This window comes from Leptinotarsa decemlineata, unplaced genomic scaffold, assembly GCF_025532065.1.
Source record: "Leptinotarsa decemlineata unplaced genomic scaffold, Ldec_3_MD MMD2_tig00026294_RagTag_RagTag, whole genome shotgun sequence".
NCBI classification, from domain to species: Eukaryota; Metazoa; Arthropoda; class Insecta; order Coleoptera; family Chrysomelidae; genus Leptinotarsa; species Leptinotarsa decemlineata.
In genome coordinates this window covers 6,009,180-6,030,308 of record NW_027412674.1, presented here as the reverse complement: position 1 = coordinate 6,030,308, position 21,129 = coordinate 6,009,180, and the positions used below count along the sequence as shown (strand labels likewise).

Here is a 21,129-nt window from a genome sequence, read left to right as displayed (position 1 = left end):
TTACTCAAAAAAAGAACAGACGCTTGTTATCTTCTTTTCTCAATAGATACAAGATCAAATGTTCGTAATAGTTCGATATATTTGCAATTTCTTTGGGGATACACTCTAGTGGTTTCGAAACTCAAGTACATAATTCAAAAACTTTTAGACTCTTTCAATATTTGATATATACTGGGAACATATTAAGGACCCAAATTTTAACTTTTACCTTACTTAGCTAAAATATAGGAAAGTGAGTTGATAACCAAAATGGACACCTAGATCTCTGATGGTGTTAGTTCTCTCCAAGATAGTTTGATCGATACTGTATGCATATTCTATTGTATTGTATTTTCTAGTAAATGATACAATTTTGCATTTGGAAATATTTAGATTGAAATGGTTTTCGCGGCACCAGTCATTTAAAGTGTTTCATTTCTGTTGCACTCTAGTACAGTCATTTATATCGAAAAGAGAGGTTTATAATTTCCAATCATCAATCTATCGTAGTATGATTTATGATGTGTTACATGAATCAATCATGAAAAGTGAAAAAGTATTGCGTAGTGGTAGAATAAATATCTGAACAGAAACCATTATAATAGACATACTGCTTCCTTTGATCAAGATGTGATATCAAAAGAATCCATTCATTCCCATTCAAGGGCCTCTAATTGCCTTCCAGGCCAGTATGTCAAGGAATCCAGACCAGAGACAATCTGTTGAGTCTTCCTATCGAGGAGAGTCGTTTTTGGAAATTTGCTACCAATTTAGACGTTGTTCGGTAGGAGATCAGAGCTTCCAACGCCGATAATATTTTTATTGACTTGTGTATGAGGTTGGATTCTTCCAATCTCTCCGCACAAAATTCAATAGCCGCTTGAAATACAGTCGCATAGGTTCCTAGGCAGGTTGATATCTCTGTCCTGGGTCTACGGCTAAAAACACCTGCACCAGAACCGGAAGGTGTTTTTATTCCATCTGTGAACCAACAACTATCTGCTCCTAATATTTCCTTATCCCGGAGAATCCAGTCCTCTCTACTTGGGAACAGTACTTTATGAGGCAGTTCGTAGTTGACAGTTGGAGACATAAAGTCAGAGGACATTTCCAGAATGCTGTGACTTCCAGTGACAACCAACAGTCGGTTGCACTCTGCATTAAATTGATTTGTGCAATTGGCAATGTGCATGAGTTTATATGCAGTCCATCTAGCCTCTCTCTCCAGGGGAGGTAGATCTAGAAGGATCTCCATGGCCGATGACGATGTGGTTCTGATGGCCAGACGAGCCTGTCTCTGTAAGCCAGAGAGCTCCTCCTGAGCCGTTTTATGTAAAGTTTTCGGCCACCAGGCAATTTTACCGTAAGTGATCATTGATCTGACAGTCATCACCTAAATCCAATGGATTTGTTTCGGACCTAAGTAGTTGTTTACAGCTGATTCTCGGCCTCCCCCCACCACTATGACGTATTAATTGCTTTTTTTATTGGTTGTTGTTTGGTGAAGTCAAGGTGATGTGACCTTGAAGGGTGTGGTGTATGGATCGTTCAGAAATTTTTTCCCGGTTCTAATCCTCCCCCCACCAATATGACGTGTTATTTGCTTTTTTTGTTGTGCAGTGAAGTCAAGGCGTTGTGACCTTGAAGTGTCTGGTGCATGGATCGTTCAGATTTTTTTTTCATATGAGATTTTGTGTGTTTATGTGTGTGTGTGTGTGTGTGTGTAGGAGAATGCACGGTACAGGGTTTCATCATGTGCTTGTTTGTCTATGTACAAACATACGTCTGCATACTTCGAAGATCCTCCAAGTAATAAATGCTCCATCGGTGTGAGGGCACCAAGTTAGTAGTGGAGTGACGTCACAGCAATAACCGTTCAACGGCTAGAGAGCGACATGTTCACTCCACGACGTGTGGCAGAGTAATGCGTATTCATCGGTCTGCCCTCACCTCTCCCGAAGCGATGAAGGTTCGCTCTAGCCCCGCTATCGATGGTGACACAACGGCAGCCGAGGACCGTCTGCCTAGCGTCTACCCTCTCTGAGACCGCAACGACCACTGCTTGCTCATACCGGCAACTGTTATCGCATCAAGTTGGGAGATGGGCTTGGCTGTGACGTCAGGCATCTCTAGTGGATAGCAACTAGCAATGTGAATCTTTCACGGTTTCATGGTGGGGGTGACTCACACTGTTTAATATAAAAGAAATGCCTGGCACACTATGAAATCAGTAGACGAATATATCTGCAGCAGTTAGCAATTGGTAGAGTGTTATTCAGTTCGTAATAGAAGGAAGACGGTGAGTGTATTTGTCTGTTGGAAATTGTTTATATTTTCATATATATTTTCATCATGTCCGTTTCAAAAGTAGACTTGAATAAAATTAATAATTTGATTGTACAGGAGGTTGAAATACTAGAGCAAAAGGCCTTATCATCATTGCCAATTGATGAAGTGTACATAATTAAAAATATGTCAACTTATTCTACACGATTTGGTAAATCAATTTTATTAACTTTGCAAGATGTGAGCAATGATAAATTATTTAAAACATGGCTACCAAAACGTATTTCGTTGCAATTCAGTGATGACGATATATCTTGTATCAATTCATCAGGTGGTAAATATACGATGATGTATTTAGGACAGAGCCAACAAAGTTTTGCTGGCATGAAAACGCGATCTCTAGTCAAATTCAATATGATTGAATAATAGTAATAATTTATAGTGAATTTCTTTAGGTCATAGCTTACAAAGTTTTTTTGGTGTGAAAACGATAACTCTAGTCAAATTCAATATGATTGAATAATAATAGTAATTATAATGAATTTCTTATTGTTTTATTAATATTCATATATTAGATGATAATTATATGGAAATATAAACATTACTAACTTAGTTGAATACACTCACTTTGTAACTACAAGTAAAATGGGAATGTGAGTATTATATCACTGAAAAATTGGAGGTTGCTTATTGTTTTTTTTATTCGATTTCAGTTCCACCATTTAAAGATGTGGATGCAGTACGCAAGTCAAGATTGGGTCGATATTGTAGATCTCAAATCATCGGTTCAACATTTGTCGTCTAAATTGAAGGTGTTGGGTGATGGAGCCGAACATGCAAGCGTTTATGATATGAGTGTATGCTATGATGAAAAACAAATCGAATTATGCCTTCGTGATGCTGAGAACTATTGGAGTGGTGCAGAAGTTTGCAACAAATTTTTGGATAATGAATTGGAATTGTGGCAACTTTGTGAGGTTATGATTGAACTGAACCTAAGAAGATTCCTGTATAGCCTCCAACCATACTTGCCAGAATGGATTATTCATCACTTTAAATTGAATGATGAAAATCGAGAGGAAATTGAAGATGGTCGCGAAAATGATGATTATGAGGAAGAAGTTATTTTAGATAGTCTGTATGTTCCTGTAAATCATAAATAATGTCAAATAAAAAACTTTGTATTATTTTCATGTTTTATTTATTTAAATCTGATGAAATACAATAGAAAATGATTACAAAACAATAAATATGATATAAAATACAATACATGATATAAGTCAGTTACAAATAAAAAAAAGATCATAAAACAGTACATGATAGAGTGAAAAAAAAGTGTCAATATCTGCTATGAACTGAACCATCCAATGCATTGTATGTTAAAACTGTATCATGCAAAATTAATGCATATACTTTAGTGTTGTCTGGAAACTTGGTCTTCCTCGTCTCAAACTCAATCTTTATATCAATAGTTGATGATTTTGTTGCATTCGGTTGATGAGAACAATCGATGACGAATAGTGGATTCTCTCTAAATTGTCCAATGTCCATCAGAGGTTCACTCATATCTTTATCATAATAACTTCGCTGGAAACTCTCAAAAGCATAATAAGCAGGAGCATCAAGTTTTTTATCGAAATTCAAATTCCAACGCTCATATGGATAAACTTCAGAATTCAAGTATACTCGAATACTATTGATATCAGCAGTTGTGAATTTTGTAATATCCTGTGTTCTATCTTCAGATGTGGTAGTACTTTGGAATGCGATGATGACAAAACGAGGAGTTTCCAATGCGTTAGTTGTTTTGATGGCCCATATGTCTGAAGAAGTCCCACGTAATGATGGTAGTTCATAGAGGTCCCACATACGATACGCCAACTTGATTTTGGCATTCAGACCGCTTTTGTTTATTCTACTCAAAAGTTTGAGCTTGTGTTTATCATCTGGTACAATATATCTTATTTTCCATTCGATTTTATTTATTTCCAAATCAGCATCAACCTCACCTATATATGAGTTTTTGAATGATCGAGCGATAATCAAAATCAATTCCTGTTTGGCATTCAAGATACTTTTGTTGTAATCTTCAGCAAAACCCATCAAATATTTCAGTGGTAGTTTTCCACTAAAAACATGACTGTTTGTATCCAAGATATCTTGCTTCAATTGTGAAAGTCCCCAACCAGATGTCAATAATGTGTTAGCATGAGATTGTCCAAATGATATCATGGTTTTCATTGTAGATGTTATCCCAGGTTTTCTAACAACAGCCACTTGTTCACCACCCATTTCATAACGAATTTCGTCAAAGAGAAATGCAATTGCATTATTCGAGAGATAGCATGTTTTCGCTACATCTTTGGGGGTGAATTTACCTTCTATGTAAATGAAGCTCTCGGCAATATCTAGTATAACATCTTGATTATTGATTGCAATTCTGATTTCATCCGAATTCCTGAATAGCGGTGATCCATAGGGCTTATATGTGTGCTCATGTAAACTTATGAGAGAATGATCGAGCACTGGTTCATTGAATATATTCAACTTTTCATTGTTTGTTTCGAGCACCATTGTTATTTTCTCACTTTCAATCCAATCGATTTCAAAAATTTAAGATCACTCACAGACAGAGCGTTATGTGCTAACTGTTTAGCATACACTTGTGGAATGAGCTTCTTTTTATGCACACCTTTCTTTTTGATAGTGCAACTCGTTTGGGATTGTTCAATGCGATTTTGTCTATTATAAATGAAACCCATAACAACAGTTATTCGATTTTCTTCAATTCCAAAATAATGAAAATCTCTTCTTCACTTCCAAAATCGATAAGGTTATTTTTTTCATCCAAAATACGCACTGTAATGTTGTGAATCAATTGACGACCTTTTGGACTGACAGGCATATATATAATACTGTGTGGTTCTTTAGTAAGATTGTAGCCAGGTTCAACATCAATATCGAATGAGAAAAGAATGTGGGATTCTTCACCATTTATATATGAACCAGATATTATATTGCAATCTAAGCGGATAAGTCTCACAGTTGTAATGTTTATTGGTAATGATGATTCATGTATCTGATTTGGTGGAAATATTTCATGAGCGAACCCCATCATTTCTGCTATTGAATTTGAATGTGTCAGATCAATTTCATATTTGGATCGCATTTCACATTTGAATGTATTATTATTGGCGTGTAGATAGAAAATATCATCTGCAACGACATCATTTGGTTTTTTATCATGAAACAATCTGAACATGATATGTTTCTGTATGACGGCATTGATCTCTTCTATTTCATAAGCACCACATGGAATTTCAATTGTCAACTTTTGGGGTATCGATGAGTTGTCATTACTGATTCTAAAACTAACTAAGTTATTAGCTTCAGTTATATTATTGATTGTATTGCATCCATAGAATCCCAAAAGTCCTAATCCATAACGACTGTTCCTATCCAATTCAATTGGTGGAAAAAAATCCGCACTCAAGACACTTGTCCCGACAGCTTGTAGCTCGAACTTTCGTGACATGACTGATGAATATTTTGAAACACATTTCAATTTATTATTGTACACAGCAACAGCACATTTGAGACAATTTACACTTTTTGGAAGGTGTTGTATTGTAATAAGTATCATTTTTATTGATACCAATATTCACATCCTCTATATTACAAATACAACACATAGATTTCCGAGGTATAGGACCGTCATTAACATCCGATTCCGAATTTTGATCGTGGTGGTGGTGCTCATAACAATATCTATGTTTCATTATATCGATGTCATCTTGCAGATGCTTAGGCAACTTTTCCCAAACATATGCAATCTCATGTGCAACACATGCAAGTATCACTTCCTTAGGCATATTTGCAAGCATCACTTTATCCATTTTTTTCAAGGTACCATATTTTGAAAACATTCTAAGTGAAAACCCCATTCCCTTGATAGCCTCCCGATCCAGTTTTGGTGTTGAATCCATTTTTATTTGGAAAATTATTTAGAGAGAAACTGCAAGCACAAGTGACCACAGAGAACTGTATTAAATTTCTGTTGTCGATCATAGTTATATTTGATTTTTACATTCGAACATTTTCGAATGAATCGAGACAATTCCAATGGTGGGGGTAGATCTCCAAAACTATCGAAATATGTGACTTCTTTCCCACATTTTTTATATGCCACCCAATGTGTTCCTGGTCCACTTATTCCATCTAAATTAACAATAGCTGTCTCGTTTTGTTTTGGACCTGAAGATGGTAATCTATCACGCATAAAAACACCACGAAAATGTGGAATTTTCATTTTTTGTGCATAATAACTGAGATCGAGATCAGTAAGAGACCTCTGAGGTAGGGGTTCAATTAGTTTTTTGTTTTGTTTGTGGCTTTGTATGGTTTTAAATATAGTCCTAAACCTTTACGGTATGGTTTGAGATATATTCCACTTCCGCGTTTGCCTAATGCTACAGCCTCCATGGTTTTATTGTGACGATTGGCTTCCATTAAAGCCGCTCTGCTGGCTTTTGCCGAATTCACGGCCTTGGTAATACCAGCAGCAGCTCCCGCCAAACTTCCTAGTGCGGATAGTCCAGCAAAAATTGGTATCAATGGTAAAAGTCCACCGATCTTGGGAACAGGAATTATGCGTGGTGTGCGGATTTTCTTCTTTCCACCGGCAGCTTTAAGGTATTTACGTGCCGCCTGCAATGCCACAGTAATAGCTTTTTTGCTATTATTCGTCACAAATTGATTCCCACCAGCTTTCGCACTTTATGGACTATCCCAGCACCAAATTCAACTTTTTTAATTTTATTTTTCTTCGTTTGTTTCCTCTTACATTTTTTCTTATTGGTACTACAACCCATGCCCATATGTCTTTTCGCTTTCATAATGTTGGTGACAAGTAATGCAGCTGCTCTTTCCCCAATACTCGCGTCCTTCGATTTAACCCTATCCCAAGCGCTGTATTCAAGTTCTTTGTCGGCTAAATGTCTTGCTGCAAGATCGGATGGATGCTTAGAATATTGAATATCGTGTTTTTTGCATTCAATATCTAATTTATTGATTCCAGGATCGTTACGAGCTAAACGTTGTTTCAATTTTGTACCTGGTCCACAGTATTGATAACCTCCGGGTAGATGTAATTCGAAAGGAAGTTTGTTTATTAAATCATTAACAAAACCACAACCTCTTTTAATTTTACGATCACTTTCAATACGTCCGTATCGTTTGATGGTACACATTGAAATGAATAAGCTAATAACATTTATATAGTCTCCAACCACGGCACGATGCGCATTGTAAAACAGAAAGAAAAGTTTGCTGTAGATAATCTAGATGAGAAATTTGGGTGTGGATTGAATGGACAAAGGGTATTCAGACATGGTCCACTACTTCCATCATCAGTTCGAGGACTCATTATAGGACCTTCAAATTGTGGAAAGACGAATGCAATGATATCACTATTAACACATCCACAAGGACTGAGATTTAGAAATGTGTATCTCTATTCGAAATCACTCAATCAACCTAAATATCAGTACTTGCGAAGTGTTTTGGAACCTATAAAAGGATTAGGTTTCTATACATTCAGCAATAATGCAGAAATAGTGGAACCCTCCGACGCTAAGCCTAATTCTGTTTTCATTTTCGATTATGTGATATGTGAAAAGCAAGATATTATTAGATCATATTTCTGTATGGGACGTCATAAGGATGTTGATTGTTTTTATCTAGCACAGATATATTCACGGGTACCCAAACAGTTAGTGCGTGACAATACCAATTTCATTTTAATGTTCAAACAAGATGAGACGAATTTACATCACATTTATTCAGATCATGTTTCACCCGATGTAACATTCAAACAATTACAATTGATGTGTGTTAAATGCTGGGAGGACCAATATGGATTTCTAGTCATTGATAAGGATAGAAAAATAGATGAAGGTAGAAATCGCAAAGGATTCGATAGTTTTATATACCCATGATCTTGTTTTTTACACTTATTCGATCACTGAATATTGTAGAGGTCACTTCATCAGCGAATTAGGCTATAATTTAAAAAAGGGCATTATGAATACAAAAAAAGATTCTGAAAATAAAAACAATGAAATGAATTTGAAACGTCAACTAGTAGAGACAACAGAAGCTGTCAGGCAGAAATTCAACTCTATCAAGAATGATAATATTGAAAATCGTACGACACTTGAAAGATTGTATGAGCCCATAATTAAACCATTGAATGTTTTATCATCAAACGCTACTTCTAAATCACCAGTGTTATCACCAAATCATGGAACTGTTCAATCTACTTCAAATTATCCCATGAGTACTCCAATAGGAAGAAAACAATCTTTTGCTAGTGTATCATCTGTGAATAGTGACACGAGCACACTTCAAGACGATATGAGAACAACTCTATTCGAAACACCATCATCGTCCCACATCGATTCCTCGGATCCTGACACCTCACCTGATATGAATGAAAGTGGTGAAGATGTTTTGATGAAACATTTGAATAATGTAAAATCTAGAAATCCAGCATATGATGGAACATTTGGCGTACGTATGGATCCTATTACACAAAAGCTGAAAATGGGAAGTCTAGTGGTGCATTTCAAAGATGGAAACATTTCATTTTGGGATGCTAATAAAGTGAAAAAATATGAATGCGCAGGTAATCCAGAATTGTATGATATGATCTTTTTGAAGAATCCACGAGATGTTGATAATAAAGAAACTCGTCAAGTATATTCCAAAATATTGAAAATAACGAATGCTCCATATAAACAATATCATCAGAAGAATGGTTTTAAAAATACAAATTTCGTGAAGTTATCAAACCTCTATTAGACTCACGACAATATCCAATAAGAAGTAGAAGTAAAATTGGTGGAGCACTCAAACGAGTGAAAATGGAGAAAATATATAATTCTAAACCTGTGAATTATGTGTACTGGAATTCACCGAAAGAGTTAGTTGCTCGCCTACGACTATTGGTAGCTTCAAAGTCAGCTGGTCATACAGGACATGACAATGAAATAATTTCAATAATTGAAGAATTACGTGAAGAAGGTATAATATATTAACATATTCACATGTAATGATCACTGTCACATCATCATTCAATGCAGTAACATTATCACATTTTCTCTTTAATCATATTGAAATAGAATGACTAATGAAATAAGTGATGTCAAACGACAAGTTGTTAATGAATTACATAAACCTGCAAGACGTAATTTTCGTAGAAGAATAACCACCATCAAAGGTTTTGCAGATCTATGGCAAATAGATTTAGCTGAACTGCAACCTTATGCAAAAAGTAATGAAGGATACCGATATATACTTGTAGTGATAGATTGTTACTCCAAATAATGCAATGAAACATGTACTGAAAGAAGCCAAATACTCCCCCAAACACATACAAAGCGGTCAAGGGAAAGAATTTTTCAATAAAAGCTTCTCATCTCTCATGCGAGAATATAATATCAATCATTATTCAACATTTAGCACAAAGAAGGCAGCTATAGCAGAAAGAGTGATTCGTACAATAAAGGGTGGCTCTACAAGGAATTTTCGATGAGAGGTCACCACAAATGGCTTGATATTCTTCCAACTATAACTAGTAGATATAACAATAAAGTTCATCGTACAATAGGTATGGCACCCATTAATGTTGATCCATCAACAAGATTGATATTCAAAGGTATCAATGGAGTTGGAGAAAAACAAAATAAACCCAAATTCCGATTGAATGATATTGTACGAATAAGCAAATACAAAAATATTTTTGAAAAGTCTTACACTGCGAACTTTACCACGGAACTCTTCAAGATTGTTAAAATCAATAAAACCTTTCCCACAACCTATAATCTTGAAGATATGAATGAACAACCTATTAGAGGATGTTTTTACGAAGAAGAGTTATTGCGAACCGAAAATCCTGACGTATATCTGATCGAGAAAGTGCTGAAGAAAAGGAAAAATAAAGTATATGTAAAGTGGTTAGGACTTCCTAGTGAACAGAATTCTTGGATTGATGAATCAAATATGCTTTGAATGTATCTAATAATGTATTTATGAATAAAGTAATGTTAAAGTTCATTATTGTTTTCATTTCAATTATATGTAAGTGAATTGAAAAAATATTGCAGCGGTAAACATTGCCCCAACCATTCGCAATGTTCTGTGTATACCAAACCAAATTAATTGTATACTCCATTCCCGCTTAAAATTTTTTTCAACTCACAATATTGAGAACACAATACCATTCCCAAAACTAATCGCTGTCACTTTGAAATGCTTTCTCCAACTCTTTTCGCCAATTATCTCTCACTGATAATGCCGTCTCATGAAGTCGAGTCGACTCCTCAAGCTCTGCCTGTGCTTGCATTCTCGAACGTTGATTGAATTTGTCATCTTTCATGATTTTTGAACGTAGTTCATCTGCTTCTTTGCTCATGTTAGCCAATTCAATTTTCGCTAATGCAATCTTAGCATCTAATGCTTGAAGAGTGTCCTTATTGACACTAATAGCTTGCTCACTCTTTTTATGTTCAGCAATAGCCTTTTGCGCCTTTACAAGACGGCATTTCGCTTTCTTTTTCATATCTCCAAACCGAAGTAATGGAGTGAAAGAAGATAGCGATTCAGTCATCAAATCACCCTTCATTTCTTTGGGTTCACATTTTGTCTTCCTCTTCGATCTGTCACTTTTCGTTGTGGGCTTTTTCTCCCGCAAACCACTTTTCGATTGTTTTTTTTCTTTCAACTCAGTGACAATCGATGAAGATGCATTATTAACCTTCCTTTTGATAGTTCTGGATTTTTTATCAACACCAAGAGGGGGGGTAGATGAAGGGTGTTTGGATGATGATGATTGTGAAATGATTGGAGTTTCAACGATAATTTGTTGAATTGGTTCCGGCACATCTGCGAAGTTAACGAAGTCGCTAATATCAAAATCACTTATCGAGTCTTGAGACTGTAAATGTAATACTGGAATATTTTCAAAATTAGTGTGATCGATATCAACAAGTGGTGAACCATCTTCAGCAATCAATAGTGTCATGGAGCTCATGATAATGATTATTTAGGTTTGGAGGAATGATATGTGATAGCAATAGAATGTGGATAGGAAAGGTGATGATGTTACTGATACTTCACCTTTTATAGAAGAAAATAAACTAGCGCATGCGCTCTTTCGTCAACTAGCCCACTCTTTCATCGACTAGAGATGCCATATCCTTCTCTCCCACTTAAAACGAGTCAAGTGATAGGTGGGAGTCGTACCACTTCCGGTTCCTATTCAATCGTATAAGTCGACTTGCGATCCTGAAGTTCATTCATTCACTCTCTACAACTGTGAGCAAACAACAACAAGATGAATTCTGCAAAAATAAATGCTGCATTAAATAGAATATCTGCTGTTGATGAAAACAATTGGATAGACGAATCAGATGATGATGATGTCAATGTTCCGCTAGAGGAAGTGATAGTTGAAGCAGAAGATGTTGGAGTCGATGAAGATGAGATAGACGAAGTTGAAAACGAGGCCAACCAAAGCGACGAAGATGATGACGTGATGGAGTTTGAGAGGGTCATGGATGAAGAAGGAGATGATGAAGGGATAGAAGCTGACACAACTGAAGGCGATGGTGCTTTGAGGATCGGTATGCGAACGCTCAATGTCAGTGAGACATTGGAAGATCCCTTGGATTTGTATTGTGCAATGGATGCATACGTATTGATCAGCACAATAGATGGAGAGAACAAAAAACTATGCTGGTGCTGCTTTCGGTTTTATTCGCATAGAAACAATAATGGAGGGTGGTATGCCCATGTCAACACCCACAACACTGTCTCAATTATGGAAATGGGACAAAATTGGTGTGAAGCTTGCGAGAGGCCACTAACAAACTTTACCCGAGTATCTACATGTATTATATGTAATAATGTCCAACCTGTGGCACAATAACCGTGGACCTACTGGTAAAAAAAAAAACAACAGCCCTTTTCAGGGCTACATTATTCACACAAACGGTAGTAGTAGAATTCACAGATTATGTGATAAATGACTACTTTGACTAAAAAGTCGAAGTTAGGATTTGGTTTATCATCGAATATCTGTGTATATGATGAGTACTACTTTGACTGAAAAGTCGAAGTTGATAATTTCTCAATCATTGAATATAATGATGAGTACTACAGAGTTGGATGATGATACTTTCACATAAGTTTTGACTATAGTGTTAACCTATTTCTGATTGAAAGTATAATGATAGCTCTGAAAATAGTTGTTTATTGTCTTTAATTGTAGCCCTTAAAAGGGCTGTTTTTCCTATTAATCCATACAATGGTATGGACTAACGCTCCTCATCATCAGAAACAATCATGATGGTGTCATCATCTGAATCATCTGTATCTGATGATATACTGATGATGTCGTCCTCATATTCATCAGATTCATCTGAATTAGATGATATACTAATTATGTCGTCCGCATGATCATCTAGCTCGTTATCCTGTAGATCGTCTAACTCATCTACTTCCTCTTGCATACGTTCCGGGAAATCATCAGGAAGATCGTAGATGCGTTGCAGCATTTCTGCGAAGGTTGTACTGAAATGATCAAACGTAGAATCTATTTCGTGTACCTGGATGGGTCCTGTACTCATCATAGAAGACTCTGGTACACTCATCGGTTCGGTGGTGGAATCAGCAATCGACATTGTGGAAGAATGATGTAGAACTGGGATTGATAGTATATTTATATTGGAAGAAATAAAACGGAGGGGGTGAAGTGTAAATGTAGAACAGTGTTTGAGATTCGAAAACATTAAAAATGACGATCTTCATGAAACTCTGAGCGATTATTATGAGAAATTCTAAGTGATTATTATGAAAAACTAATAAGAGAGAGGGAGGAAGACACTGCCCCAGCCTCGCAGTGCCTCGTGTACACCAACCAAAAAAGTGTGTACTCCGTGGAAGGAAAGGAAAGGAAAGGAAAGGAAAGGAAAGGGTGGGAGAAACAGGGAAACGATTACATATCGTCGTCGGAATTTAGGACATCATCGTCATCAATTAGGATGGGAGATGGCGGAGGACTGTCCTCGATAAGGATTGGTGATGGTGGAAGTCTGATGTCGCCAGCGTCATCGTCGTCGTCGTCGTCATCCTCATCTGTGATGTCTCCAGGCGGTGGGTCACCCCATTCGTCATCCCATTGGTAGGGATCCGGATAATCCCCGTCCGATAGGTCAGATTCATCACTCCCAGTGACATGCTGAACCTGCACCCTGTATTCATTATTCATGAATTCGAAGGGAATGTCATGAGGTGCCGTTGTGGAGTCCATGAATCCTTCCTGTATATATGCATAGTAAGGCATCTGAGGCTCCGGGACACTATAGGGCTCAGTAGTTGAATCAGGTTCCATGTTGGAGGTGGCTGATCAACTGAATATTCCAACAGATAATTCACACTTTTATACTTTTGAAAGGGAGTGGGGAGGAGTGGGGATGAAAGAACTTGGAATTGAAAATGGAAAAAAAGAAAAATAATGAAAAGACGAAGTGAAGAAAAATGCTCCAACCATCGCATTGTTCAATGTGTACCAAACCAAAACAATGTACACCCTTTATTTCACTTCTTTTTTCATTTGTTTTTTTTTTTTTGTTTTTTATTCCTAAAATTATAATTACAAACCTAAAACTACCATGCTACCTAATTATCCTAAAACTATCCTAGTTGACCTAAAAACTATTTTCCTTTATTCAAAAATTTCTTTATAAATATTTTTAGTTCATCATTGAGCTCTATCGAAGAGGTCTCTGCCTTCCGCCTTTCCTTCAGAGCTGCAGTCCTTCGATCTAGCTCGGCCATCCTCATTAACAACTCGCGCCGTTGGCTAGCAATTTCATTCTCCTCCCGGGAAATGCTAGCCAACGCGGCCTCACTATTTCGTGAAGCGAGTGCAACATCCCTACACCTCTGTAGGAAAGTTTCCATCTCCTGGGGGTTAACCTCTTCGATAGGCTCCGGCACTGGTGGCACTTGTGGCGCGATCTCCCCGGCAGGCTTCGACACTGGTGGCACGACCTCCATGGCAGGATCAGGCACCGGTGTGAGTTCCATGGGTGTCAACATCGCTAATAGTGCAAATTGGGTGAGGATTTCACCTGGAGATGGCACCCTCGGCACCGGCTTATATGCCCTCCGTCTTTCCACTGTCAATGCGAGCGGTGTGGGACGTCTCGGAGGATTCCTTTTGGCGGTCGACCAACTACCTGCATAAGGGTTAGTCCTATTGCATTTACTCCTATACCTTTGAATAGGACCAACCTAAGCTGCAGATTGCCGCTTGGCTTTGTTAACAACCCTGTCTTCCTGGAATGAGACAGGGCTGCGTGGCCGCTGCACACCACCCGAAGTTGAAGCCTTCACCTCTTGGACCATCGCCACCTCGTCTCCCTCGAACATGTCAGGGCTGCCTGGTCGCTCCACCTCAACATCCACAGGTATGATCGATGCCACAGCGTTGTCGATTTCCTGCGTGTAGTTTTCCATTCTGAAAATGTGAAATAATACAAAGTTTGTTGTTATGAAAAAGTAACATTGATAACTTACTCAAAATTCGCTTGTTGTAGACTGTAGAAGACTGCTGTATTAGACTGGTGTTGTAGTAGACTGCTGTAGCTGGACTGCACTCGATGAGAAGACTTGTCGTACTGAATGCCGAGAAGTGTGCTCCTCAGGGTGTAGGCAGAAGTGGGAGTGGTGGGAGTGAGGTGGGGGCGCGCATGCGCAATTGTGGGGTGAGGCGAGCAATGGTGGGAAGGGGGCGGGGCTAAAAGTGGAGGAGAGTGGGCGGGGACTACAGTGTGTTGTTAAATTTTTTTTTAATGAAACATAAAATTAAAAAATTTTAGTCATAGAACCGGCATTGGTCATCCTCAGTCATAGAACCGGCATTGGTCATCTACTTGAATTGTGACTGGAGAAAAAAATCTTTATTTTTTGTAAATCTATATTATTAAAATCAATAATGGGGGTATTTAATGTTCAGTGTGTATGTAGAATCGATATTTTTTGAGAAATGAGTGGTGGAATCTCATTATTATAATATTGAATTTATTACACTTATTTTCAATTTTACACGAAAAATAGTAATGACAAAAGTTGTAGAGAATTTAATTTCCAACAAATTTGGTCTCCATCAATTTTTTCGCAGGATTGATATTTTTCGAGAAAAGAACGGGTTGTAATCTCATTATGTACTATTGAATTTATTACACTTATTTTCAATTTAACACGAAAAATAGTAATGACAAAAGTTGTAGATAATTTAATTTCCAACAAATTTGGTCTCTATTAATTTTTTCGCATGATTGATATTTTTCGAGAAAAGAACGGGTTGTAATCTCATTATGTAATATTAAATTTATTACACTTATTTTCAATTTTACACGAAAAATGGTAATAACGAAAGTTGTAGAGAATTTAATTTCCAACAAATTTGGTCTCCGATAATTTTTTCGCAGGATTGATATTTTTCGAGAAAAGAACGGGTTGTAATCTCATAATGTAATATTGAATTTATTACACTTATTTTCAATTTTACACGAAAAATAGTAATGACAAAAGTTGTAGAGAATTCAATTTCCAACAAATTTGGTCTCCATTAATTTTTTCGCAGGATCGATATTTTTCGAGAAAAGAACGGGTTGTAATCTTGAGAAAGATTCCGAATCTTGACGATCAAAATTTTTTTTTAATTATAAACCTTTAATAATTCATAAAAAAAAGTAAAATATTGATATTAGTGGTTCAAACCCCGGTTTTTTCGCAGGATCGATATTTTTCGAGAAAAGAACGGGCAAGAGCGTATAGGTTTTTGAAAATAAAAATTTTTTTCAATTTTAAAATTTATTTTCAAATTTCAAAAATTTTTTTTCAAATTTGCTTTTTTTTTAGAATTCGAGTACATCACTAATGCCACTTCAGGGACATTGAATTATATATAATAGATAACTTTCATTATTAATTTTTCAAATACACATTTTTTTTTTCCTAACCTAACTTAATCAGGCCCTGCCCAGGCAGGCTATTCCACTTCACTATTCACCATGTTGGTTCAATTAATACGTCATCTGTTGCTTTTGGTTTTGGTTCTATTATTCTAATATTTGGATCAATGTTCAGTCCTGGATATCCCAGTCCACCTGATGGCCTGACTTTATGGCTTTTCTCCAAAACTTCAACTCTCTCTTCCAGTACATCATACTTTTTCATTGTAGTCGCTGTTATGTTTGACATAGCATCAAATTTTTTATTTGTAGACGCTGTTATGTCAGACATTTTTATGTCTACAACATTTGTAAGTTTGTCAAATTTACGAGTGAAAGTTATCCGAGCCTCTGCAATTTTATCGTCAAATGCTTGACGGGCATCGCGAGCAATATTGCCTATTGTGGATTGTATTGCAGCTTGTAGGGCTAGAAGTATAACCTCCTTTGTTCCGTTAATTTCCCCCTCAAGGTATGATACAGTTACACAATCACTCTTGTCAATTGGTTCGCTTGTATTTTTCAATATTTTTCTTTGCATGTCATAATGACCATCTTTTGTTAATTTAAATCCATTGCCGGGTGGACCTCGGATGACATTACCACCCCATTTTTTTTTTCTGCCAAATTTATCGATTGTTTTAGACATTGTGCACCCACGATGATTCTTTTCAAACTGATATTCCTTTCATTTACATTATACTATATATTGCAGTAATCGATTAGGGAAATAGAAATAATACAAATAAAATTTTAATCATTTTATATTCATTACAGTAATACATATACATACATACATAATACATTAATATCACAATACTTCTGTCATATTGAATTTTCCGGTTTTGAAGATATTGAATGATACTTCAATCATTGATCTCGGCAGATAATAAATTAATCAATTGATCCAATGGAGTCTCCTGAGATTGTGATTGTTGAATAATATTACTTATCCAACGAATGTTCTCATTTGGATCGTTTTCATAAAATTCAATATCATTATGACCCCAAGGAAGAGTGTGGGTAGTATTCGGAATGATAAATCGTTTATCGTCGTGGTATGATAATGCAACTTTATTTTTCAATTCAGTATACATATCATGCAACACGCTTCTAAATGAATTCATCTTTCTGAATATCATACCACCTTGTTCGACGATTTTTTGATAATCTTCGCATGTCAATTCATTCTTTATTACCGATCGTTTAACCCCTTTGGCTTTCTTAAATTCACCATCAACAGATTTCACATAATATGCTTTAGCACCTGTACCATAAAAACTCATGATTGGATCATTTGGAAATTCATCTTTGAAGTTACCCAAGACTGAACTTGTTACTGGAATATTGAATTGGTTAACTATACTGTAATTGGATGTATCAAATCTACTTATGTTAGTTTTTATGAATTCATAAAAATTTTCTGTGTTTACTTTAAGAATGAGCGAGTCGGTATCTGTGTAAAGTAAAGAGACATTTTCATCAAAGTGTTGTTTGATGCATCCATAGAAAAAGTCATACATGACTGTTTTAGATAATTCTAATATGGAAAATCCCAAATATAATGGTTTATCGTAATGAACCTTCACTCTACCTAATTGAATGGCAACGAAATTATCAGTGAAAATTGAACAATTTTTGAAATTTGGTTTGGCTATGAGAGTGCTGGCACCTATATTTTTCTTTATATTTTCCCAATGTGTAACGAGTCTAACATCAATTCGATTATCTACATTCTCCATTGTCTTTCCATATACCGCATTATTCATTAGTTTATAGAAATCTTTAACAGATTTGTTGTTAGACCTATTACGCATTTCAGTATTAAGATCTATATAGGGTTTCATCCAGCATGATTGTTTGAATTTCAATACTCTATGTGTATTCATTACAATCAATCCATTTTTGACAGCTTGCTGTAGATTCCTATAATGAACAATATATTTTCTTTTATCATTCAAATTTGGAATTAATTTGGGAATTTTCGATTGTGTACGAGGTGGTATTATTTTTTCGACTAAAAATGGAAGGTCAGAATGTTTATCATGCAACTCTTGTGGATAATGAATGTCCACTTCAAATACATACCCATACGGACTATCAGTACTCACATCCATCACATCAAGATTAAGAATTTCATTTGGTGTCAACCATGTAAATTCACTTGTTGGTAGAGGTTGTGACATACTGTGACCGTATAGATTTGTTGCATCTAAATATGTAATGAATGTGGAAGGTTCATTGCGATTATAATTCGGTAAAAATCTATTATTTGCTATATGTTTCCTCTCGCTACATTGACTAATTCCACCTCGTATACCTTTTTGAAAAAATTGAATCATATCAATGTCAGTTAGTAATTCCAATTCAACATTAGTGAACTTCAACATGGCATCCCATGATAATCCAGGTGCAGTGTAATATTGTGCCGGATCTAAGTTATATATCTCTAAACTTGTGGTGCGGAAGTTTTCAAAAATATCACATAGTAGCAATACATCCGACTTCAAATACAAATCAGAGTATTCCCCCAAATTCTGACACTCGAATAAATTCCAAACATTTCTAGCCCTATCATAATCAGTTTCCGATATATGTTCACAATTGAGTGTGTCATAAAACTGATTTTTTGTCGGAAGTAATGAATAATTCAATTTGTCGATGTCATCAACAAAACTATATGGAAATACACCTTTCTGTCTCATCAAATTGAATTTCTCAATTTGTGGGAAATGTTTGTGCATCTCCAAACATTGATCGGAGGTCAAGTTTGCACCCAACTTCTCCAACGAATTAGTCATAAATTTATAACTATCGATAAATCTCATTTTGAGATAATTCTTCCTAACCACACCATCTTTATCGGTATAGCTGTGTGTAAAGAGATGCTTCGTGAAAGATATATATTTCTCTTTAGTTTGCGGGATAACATCAACTTTCTCTTTATTCCTATACAATTCTTTTATGAATAAATGACAATCATAACCACTTAAATTATGAAAAATGATAGGTATGAAGTTTGGTATTTTGAAATTTAAATTACATTTCGAGTGAGCGGCATGTGATCTTTTCTTTCCTGTGACATGACAATGATCTCTTACTTTGACTTCACCATCAGTAAATGCTTTATTACATATACCACAAGTTCTGGCTGCAGCAAACTGTTCTTCTTCTTCGACAGTTTGTGTATCCATTGGTTTAGGGTTTCTGAGATGATTTTCATGTATCTCTTTCAAATCATCTTCAATGCTACTCACAAATTTCTGAGCTGCATCTACACCCCTATATGTAACAAATTTCGACAAATCATCATTATATGAACACTTTATCAAATAAGCAAATGAATATGGGGCATGTTTGAATGTTTTAATCGTGTATGAACTTTCAGGATTTGGCTCATTCACATGAATCGGTTTAAGCACTGATTCAAAATCAGCATACACTACAAATGGCACCCTCATTTGTCTCTCAAAGTTTTCAAACATTAGTTTATTTTCCGCAACCATTCTACCATATTTATTGATCTTTAAATTAGTAGTTGGTGTTGTGGTACTAATGTGATTACAATCATACATATTATGACGTAAAAGCAATCTCTCATCAGAAAAATATATCAAACATCCGTCACAAAAATATTTTTTCTGTCTATGAGCCGATAGTTGATTAGAAACTAATCTTGAAAGATCTTTGATCCAACAATAGTGACCATTACCGGAGTCATCAGTTATAAACAACAAATTGACATGTCTCCGGAGTCTTCTCTGTGAGTATCGCAATGGACCAATCACTTCATACTTCATTTTACCCTTCTCAAATGTACTCTCTAAACCGTAAACATTAATTGAAATATCATTCCTATCTTCGAATCTTTCAATACTCTTATTATTAACTTTAACCGGAAAATCCATACCTGTGACATCTAAAACAGTGGAAAAATGTGGATATGACGTAATTTCGGACACTCGACTATCTGCAGGATATAATGCTGATGTTATAGCCCAAGCAAAACAATATTGATCTTCATTACGAACATTCACAACAGCTTTCTTCCATTGAATACATTGAGGCAGCTCCACATATGAACGTCCTTCCAGTGGACTGTATTTATTAATGTTGACCTCGAGAAACATTATTTTTTCACAAGTCCAACCTGAATTATAAAAAAAAATATTACTATTCAATCTTATTGAAATTTTTAAAAAATAAATACCTGAGTCACGATCCTGGAACTCGGTCGTTTGAGCCACAATTACATCACGGAATCCATCAAAAACAGCATTCAAATCTGAAGATTGGTCCACTATTTTATTTTGGGAATTAAATGACTTCGTGTCCCTCGAATCATCAGTCTGAAGAATATAATTCCCAAAAACTTCCATATTCACCTTGATGCTTTTATGGATCCTGATGGCTGATTCCAGTAATTCAATGACCTTCTGCCTAATCTCATTGAAAAATGACATGTAGTCACTGATTACAATCGAACTCTCCACCCTGTATGTAGCAATGCGGCAATTGAATGCATTCATTATAATTTGAACACCGTCAGACAATTGAACACATGCATTATTTTTATGACTCATGGTTCTTCGGTGAGAATTCACTTGGGTCATAGGAATTGTCACATTACAACAATTCCACGTATACATAGGTGTTGCATTATCCACTCTAACCCGTTTCACTGCAGGCCCTCCTTGGCAACTCTGGAGCTGATGCCGACGAAGATTATCACTACGAGTGAAAGATTTACCACAGTCACAGGAATACATTTTATATAATAGTT

General features: G+C 36.0%; 1 long non-coding RNA gene across 1 annotated transcript; it reads left to right on the top strand.

The window, feature by feature from the left end:
* Positions 1–680: 680 nt before the first annotated feature.
* Positions 681–3,452, top strand: LOC141484806 (uncharacterized). Its single transcript, XR_012466810.1, has 2 exons — positions 681–2,918; positions 2,979–3,452. It is a non-coding gene; the product is annotated as an uncharacterized lncRNA (long non-coding RNA).
* The last annotated feature ends 17,677 nt before the right edge of the window (positions 3,453–21,129 follow it).